Consider the following 8,289-nt stretch of genomic DNA (forward strand, 5'->3'; position numbering starts at 1 on the left):
ATGATAGAAAATGATAGGAGCAAACAGATTAAATGGACTGACGGAAGAAATGTGAGATAGCGGATAGTTAGAGACGAAGAAAAACTTGCTTTCAGTAATGCACTTTGTAGGTGAGAACCTTTATTTTTATGTAGCAAAATGGACGCGTAGCATCATGGCATTGAAGGACAGAGCTGAAATGCAACCCTTTTTGCAAATGACAATCACAATCAAAAAAGAAAAGGATCATGAACCATCCCGGTCACTCTAAATCACTCGGTGACATCATCGAGCAACATAGGAACATGATCGAAGCCAAAGATAAATCAATTAAAAAGATAAGATGCACAAATTCCAACAAATCAAACAAACATCTTGATCTTCATTGTCAAAAGTTGAAAGTGCTGATAGGATGATCATGCTGTCTGGTTTCAGGAAATGCAGTACCCCGTCTAAGACAGGACACAGTCTGGTTTCGAGTATACCACACCCTGTATAAGACCCATGATAATGTGACAAGGACAAATGATATCGATGCTGATGTTCGATTGAGATGACAATTGTGATCAGTTTGAATGTCTGATTTGGATTGAAAAAGTTCATCTAGTTAAAGCATGATTTCATTAAAGCACAACATTGGATTGATTGTCGTTGGATGTATGCTCAGCGATTTGTCTATGCACAAAGGAGTTATTTATTGACAAAGTGCTTGTTTTTTGGATTTTAATGTTTTGAAATGTTTTTCTTCATTTTTTTCAAGACTTTTTTTGATTTTTAGGAATTTTTTCAAGACCTTATTTCAATTTTTTTGACTTTTTTCAGGACATTTTTCAATTTTTATGAATTTTTTTAGGACATTATTTGATTTTTATGATTTATTCAGGATATTTTGCAATTTTTAGGAATTTTTTTTTTTTCAAGTCATTATTCAATTTTTATGATTTATTTAGGATCATTTTTCAATTTTTATGATCTTTCTTCAGGACATTTTTAAATTTTTAAGAGATTTTGCCCCCAGTGTCTAGCAAGGAAAGGAATATGATAGGTGAATAAATAGGCTTGCTGAAATGTTGGTGGATAGAAGGAAGATAAAGGCCTTTTATTATGGAGACAACGCGGATGCAATTTGCAAGGGCTATTGCATGATGGGACAAGAGATTGGGTATGACAATGTAAAGCAGGAACATGGCCTGAGGGACATGTCAAGAGGTGTTTTAAAACCATGTTTAAATTTTGTGTCCTTATGTCAGATCAAGATCAAGGGATGAAAAAGATATGGATAGGATAAGCAAGACCAAGAATGGATAAAGGACATGGACTAAAGGTCGGGATTGGCTAAGGGATAGTGGCAGAAAGTTGCGATAAGCCAGGGAATATGGATGAAAGGTTATAATAAGCAAATGGATAAAGACCAAAAGCTATGATGGACTAAAAGCTGCAAACTAGATGCATGATACTCATGACGATCCTCAGCCTTGTCAAGATCAAAGGTGGAAAGAGGAAATGGACAATAGGATATGAAGGGTAATGACAGGGGTTCGATAGGATAATGAAGGGCAATAGGATATGAAGGAGGAAATCTGCCCCCAAGTTTGGTGTGCAAGAAGTTCATAAATTACAAATGACGCCTGTTTGCCAGGTTTTCATCATGGTACTTGCCCAAGGTTCCTGTTTGCCAGGTTTTCACCAGTGGACGAATTATTTTTCTTTACTTTTTTTCTTTTCTTTTTTTTTTTCACTTTTTTTTTCATTTTGACTTTTTCAATAGAAGATGGACACATGATAGGGGATGGAAGAAGGACTCAAGCATCTTTTTTTTGGATAGTAGCCTTGAAAAGAATGGACTATGACCTTTAAAAGTATGCTCAAAGACGTTGGTAGGATAAGGACATGGACAAAGAGATGAAACTAAGGCAAGGATTTATGTAAAGGATTGGATCAAAGGGATCGAAGGATGGAAAATATGCATTGGATAATGGATAGGGTATTGGAAGAACTGGGCTTGAGTGGATAGAAATGTTGGCAAGATTGACATTGGCACACACCTTGAGGGGTGATGGATTGATGGAGGAAAGACGTATTTTGGATATTGAGATTTTGACGAAGGAAATGCTATGGATTTCGGGACATAAGGGCCCAAAATGGATAAAGAAGGTGATGGAGGAACAAATTTGAGAGGTTTAGATGGAGGAATAGCAATTTTAGATGCCAATCTGGGTTGTTCTTTTTGTGCTTCAAGGAGCTTCTTGGCGATCCACATGGTTTTTGATTTTTCATGCTTTTGTGGTTCCTTGGAGTGCATTGCTTGCACAAGGGATTTAGGAACCCATATATATTTTGAATTTTGTTTTTGAACAATGGGCCTTTGTGGCCTTTTGGATATTTCTTTTTCTTTATAGATCATATTGTTCTTTGTTTTGACATGTCGATTATATTGGACATGTTGATCCTTGAATACATGTGGATTTTTAGACTTATGATGTTTATGCTTGGCATCCAAATTGCTTGGAGGGAGAAAGGAATGCATGGATGGATATGAATGAAATGGACTTCTTTTGGATGGATGGAATTTACTCAAGGATGTGTGCCTTTGTTGATGTTGCATAGAGGATGAAGGAATATAAGGACCTAAGATGGATGGAAGGTATGATGGGGAAGGCGGACATTTGGATTTTGACTTTGAAGGGATACTAGCGCCTTGAGTGTGAGCTCTGTAGCCATGACCATTAGTATATTCTTTGATATGAAGGGGTTCTTTCTGATGAAGGTCTACTCCTTTGCCTTTATGAATATCTTGACTTGTAGGATACTCTTTTCTTTGGGAAGAAGACGCGAGTCCATTATGAGGTGGATATGATATGAGAGAAATAATGAGATCTTGAAGTGGATCGGATTTCACCAAAGTGGAAGAACCCAATATGCATGTCGAGGGTTCATGAACATCTTGCACTGACACATTAGAATCATGAAGGGGATCAGGATCATGAGGGTGACTAGGATTGTGTTTTGGACATGGTTCAATGATAGGCTCTTCAAGAGATGGAATGGGAGAAACAATGGGATCATCAAAAGAAATGCGATCTTGGAGTGAATATGTTGGATTAGGACCAGGAGATGGAGGAACAAGTGGATCTTGTGGAGGATCTGAAGGAATGATTTGATCTTGACAAGGAGGAAGATCATTGGAATCCTCTTTAAAGGTGCTTTGCTCTGGAATTTTAATGGGATCATCGGAAAGGATGGAAGGGATATCTAGAATGTCAATGGGATTTGAAAGGACATTTTGCTCATGAAATGGAATGGGATCATTTGGGATTGGATGGACTGGGATATCTTGATCTTGCTCAGGGAATGGAGTGTCAATAGGACTTTGGATAGGATGGACAAGAATATGGGAATCATCGTGAGTATCTGGGGAAATGGGATCTTGGTCAACAATTGGATGGGATGATAAGGTTTCAGGATCTTGATCTTGATTTTCCTTAAGACACATTTCTTCATGCTCTAAATTATCCTCTTGACATGAGGTTGGACTTTGGATATGTATGGGGGATTCTGACAAGGGATCAATGATTTGGCATGAAGGGGATGTACTTTGAACATTTGTAAGATCAGACATTCCAATCGTAAAGCTTTCTTGCATCTTAGATTTGGATCCACTTTTTGGTATTCGAGGAATCACTTCTTGTTGAGGCACACCTGTCATCAACATTTGTGTGGCCTTCATTTGATCTGGTGTTAAAGGTGTTGCATTAAACAATGGATTGTTTATTATTTTGAATGTGGACTTTTGAGGAATAGTCACTGTCAATGCCTTTTAAGCACGTTTACTCATCAAGGTGGGTTGGGTTTCTTGTTGCACATGTTCTTCATTTGGATGCGGAGAGAAACTTAACAACTCACCGCCTTGTTGTTTTTGCACATTAATTTGCTTACTCGAGGAGGTCACATTACTCATCATGTCAAGATATTTTTGTGGGAACCTCTTAAAGACCTTATTCAAGAATTTATCCATCTTTTTTGTCAACTTTGGATCCTTAAGGAACATAACAACATCATTAGAGACATCGAAATCTGATGAAGAATCTGGTAAAATATTTGGATTTGTTTCTTGCTGAACGCCTTGATCTGAACCAAATCCTTGTGAGAGGGTTTGTTCTTCATATAATGTTTGAGTTTGAATGCCCTATTGCAAATTTGGTTGGTTCCAATTGAAAGGCGCACTTCCTCTTGGAGTTGGTGGAACACTCCCATGTCCTGGTTTCATAGGTACAAACAATGGTTCATATAATGGAGGTGGTCCAAGTTGAACCGTTCCATATGGTGGTAGGGATGAACCTTCAATTTGTATTGTTTGACTGGTTTGAAACTGCGAATTTGCTGTGTTGTCCATGGGTTGATACATTGGTTCACTCATCTTCTTAGATCTTGATCTTGTCTCAACAGGCATGTCACTTATGCAAATGCAAAATTTTTTGGAATTTTCAAGGATAATGTATGATATGCAACTAAATGCAAACTAAATATATGAAAATGCAATCTATGTTTTTGGTTGTTTTTGAAGATCTTGACAAACTTATGAATGCAAATCTAAAAGAGACCCTTAGGAAATTGAAATGATATCTAGACCTCAAAGGACAAAAGGACTTAATTGACAAAGGACAAGATGACAATGTCTCCCCTATATGCTTGGATACTAAGCTAGGTTTGACAAAATGATATTGATGACAAAAAGGACAAAAGACTTGATAAGGTCTAGACTTCTTAACAATGACTTAGGGTTTATCAAAGATTTGGATTGCTCAAGTATGACAAGACCTAGGTTTGATACTATATGCAAAAGGACAATTAATATGAAAATGATCTTAATATGATATGACAATGACTTAGGCTTAATGAAGAGACTTGGGATATGCAAATGCAAATGTATGACAATGTCAATCTAAGATGAAACCTAAAGTTTAATTACGAAATGATATTACTCTTATGCAAGAGGACATATGCAAATGGATGACTTCTATTGATATGTAAAAGAAGTATGACTTAGGTGAAACCTAACCTTGATACTTGATAATGACTTTTAAAAATGCAACCTAGGATGAACCTAAATGTAAGTGACATAAGAGTTGAGACAAGTTTTTGAACAATGTTGGATAACCATGCTTGAAGGTGTTTTGAAATTTGTTGGATGAAATGCTCTTATGTTTAACCTTGTTTTGAATCAATTTGTTTTGCTTTTGAAATGATATGCAATTCAACTTTTGACAAGCAAAGAATACAAGATATTGCAACTTAGACTCAAGACACTCATGCTCATTTTCACATTTCTTATGGTAGGCAAAGACATTAGGTACTTGAGAGGTAGACTCATTATGGGATTCAAGGAGAATACATAGATGCTTGACCCCACGGGCTCCCCTCCATGGCACTCACTTCTCAGGACAGCCAAGCATCAGTTCCCATGGAATCTCCCCATGGCGAACTTAGTATCTCTTCCAAGTATTCGAATTTGTCCTTCTCAAGCAACTAGAAAGGTTTTTGGCCTCTAAAAACAAGGTATGTAGTAAGGATTTCTGTTAAGCATTACTCCTTGATGTCATGCAGGCATGATTGAGACATTAAGCCCATCAAGATACCAAACAAATGTAGTCGCGCAAGCACGATTTAGACCAAGAGGCCCTACTTAGATGTTGATATGAGAAAGAGTTCAAGGGTCATCACTTCCCAAGTAACTGCAATTCCCACGTAACACTTCCTTCAAAGCTTTCGCTCATCAAGTATTTTTTTATAGTGAGTTAGAATGCCAAGGAATTCTAGCCGTACTCACTTTGGGTCATTCCCTTCTCACGATTATCACTTGCTTGCAAAAGAAAAGTGGTCGGGAAGGCAGGCCCTCTAATGGAGACACTCAATCAACAACACAAGCATGGTATCGAAGATCTGGATTTCTGATCACCCTAAGAAGGATGAGAGCATACTCTCCTACTCCAATGTCACACTTAACAATCAAAGCAAACAAATGTTCATTCCAATCCTATTTAAAAAATCACTAAGTGCCTAATTAAAAATCTCAAACACACAATTTGGCTGTTTCTCCAAGGCAACCTGCAAAACACATGTCAAAAGTTTGATTTGTTGTCTTTGACCATCGAATCTGCATAACACATGTTAGTAGTTTGATTCGTAGTCTTTGTCATGCGTATGCCAAGATCCTGCACAGATAATTAGTACCAAAATCCAAAGCACAGATGATCTGATTTATGAAAACCAGATTACAATTTCAATCCACTTTGAGAAGGCATAACTTTCTCATCCTAGCTCCGAATTACAAACCGTTTGATGCATTGGAAAGGTATTCAAATAATCTAGAACCAAATTTTGGAAACATCAATAATGTCTCATCATGTTTCCGCACCATATTTGTCCAGAAATGAACCAAAGACCCTCAAAATTGCAATTTACTAAAACATATAAAATTTTTCAAGTAAAAACTGCATTTTTCACCTCTGATCTGGACTTTACACAGGCACAGAAGTCATGACACAGGTGCAAGATGTCTGACACAAGCGCATAATGTCTCAACATAGGTGCAAGATGTTTCAACACAGGCGCAGAATGCTTCACACAAGCGCAGAAGTGTCCAGAATGCACTGCACGGCCCTGTTTTTGGGTTTTTGACCTGCAAATCAGCTTAGAAGCACTCCAAAACACAGTAAGATGGTTAGAAGGTTAGTATTCACGTCGGGTTCACCAATTAATGTAGCATAGAAGATTAGGAATCATCAAAAGCAATAGAAACAAAACACAAGACATGATAACTCAATTATGAGAACACTCATTGAAATGAACCTAATTCTAAGCACACTCAATAGAGATATGAAAACAAAGCATTCAAAGATGAAAAATTATGCAAACCAAATGTAGAATTGAATGCTCCTTCCATGCGGCTCCATTGTTGTTCTTTCCTCTTCAATGGGTTTGTGGATCTCACCTACAAGTGCTCACACAATTGAAAGCAAGATTGATGAAAAGCTCAAGAGTACTAGAAGCATAAGTTCAATAGTCGGATAGGAATTCGGATTCGGGATCAAGGGTCTAATTTGATTGAAAATCATCCAATTTATAGAGAAATTGGAGAAATGAGCAAATTAGCATGAAAGAGATTCGAATAGAAATTCAAATCAAGAATAGCAAAATTATGACATATCTATGACAAATTGCTATGCAAGGCTTATGACAATTCATGACATATTTCTATGTCAAGAATTTATGACAATTTATGACATTTTATGACAAATTCTATGACACATTTCTATGTCAAGAATTTTATGATAATTTATGACAAATTCTATGACAAATTTCTATGTCATTGCCATAAATTTAGGAGAGAAATAGGAGGAAATTGAATTTAAGAATTAAGAAATTAGAAAAATTAGAAAAAGAGGAATTAAGAAATTAGAAATTAGGAAATTGATGAAAATTAGAAATTAGGTAAATTAATTAATAATTTGTCATTTATTAATTAATTTAGAAGGAGGAATAATTAGCCAATTAAATGAACATTTAATTGTAATGAGAAGACTTAGGATAAATAAGTAATTTATTAATCCTAAAGGAGAAAATGATAAGCAAGGTTAAATGATGAAATCACGAAGCCCTAAAGAGATGAATTAGCAATGAGAATGACAATTAGGTCTTGACAAAGGATAGTTGATATCGATTCGATCATGATTTTGAATTGATAAATGATTTGATTGAGATTGGTTGACAAAAACCAATGACAAATTGACCAAATTGACATGATTGGAAAGGACAAGGATCGATGACGAATCGATCGCAATATAACAAGATTGACAAGGACAAAGATCGACCAAAATCATGACTGAAGGTTGTTGTCGACAAGACCAAATTCGAAGGCGAGATGATAGAAGAATGACTCGATGCTCGCAAATGATAAAAACCAAGTGCGTGACATAAGAGAAATGTTAATGCGACGCAAAAAACTAAAATGAGGCAATGCGCAAATGTTAAAGTATGATCCCGCAAGCGTTGACCATTTTTGGGTGTCTACAGTTAGGATCCTCTATTTTCTCCTACCTCTCTAATGCTTTACGTAATGTTGTTCTACTTATGTTTAATGAATTACTTGTTTTTCTTATCAAATGATCTTTTTTATTTTCTTTCTCATTATGATTGATGTAATAACACATCAAGTAACATCAGAATCTTTAGTACATGATTTTGAACCAATAGCTTGATATGCATCAAATAGATTTCTCACAACAGTACTTTCATTATTACTTTTAGATG

Source organism: Cryptomeria japonica, chromosome 3, assembly GCF_030272615.1.
Source record: "Cryptomeria japonica chromosome 3, Sugi_1.0, whole genome shotgun sequence".
NCBI lineage: Eukaryota > Viridiplantae > Streptophyta > Pinopsida > Cupressales > Cupressaceae > Cryptomeria > Cryptomeria japonica.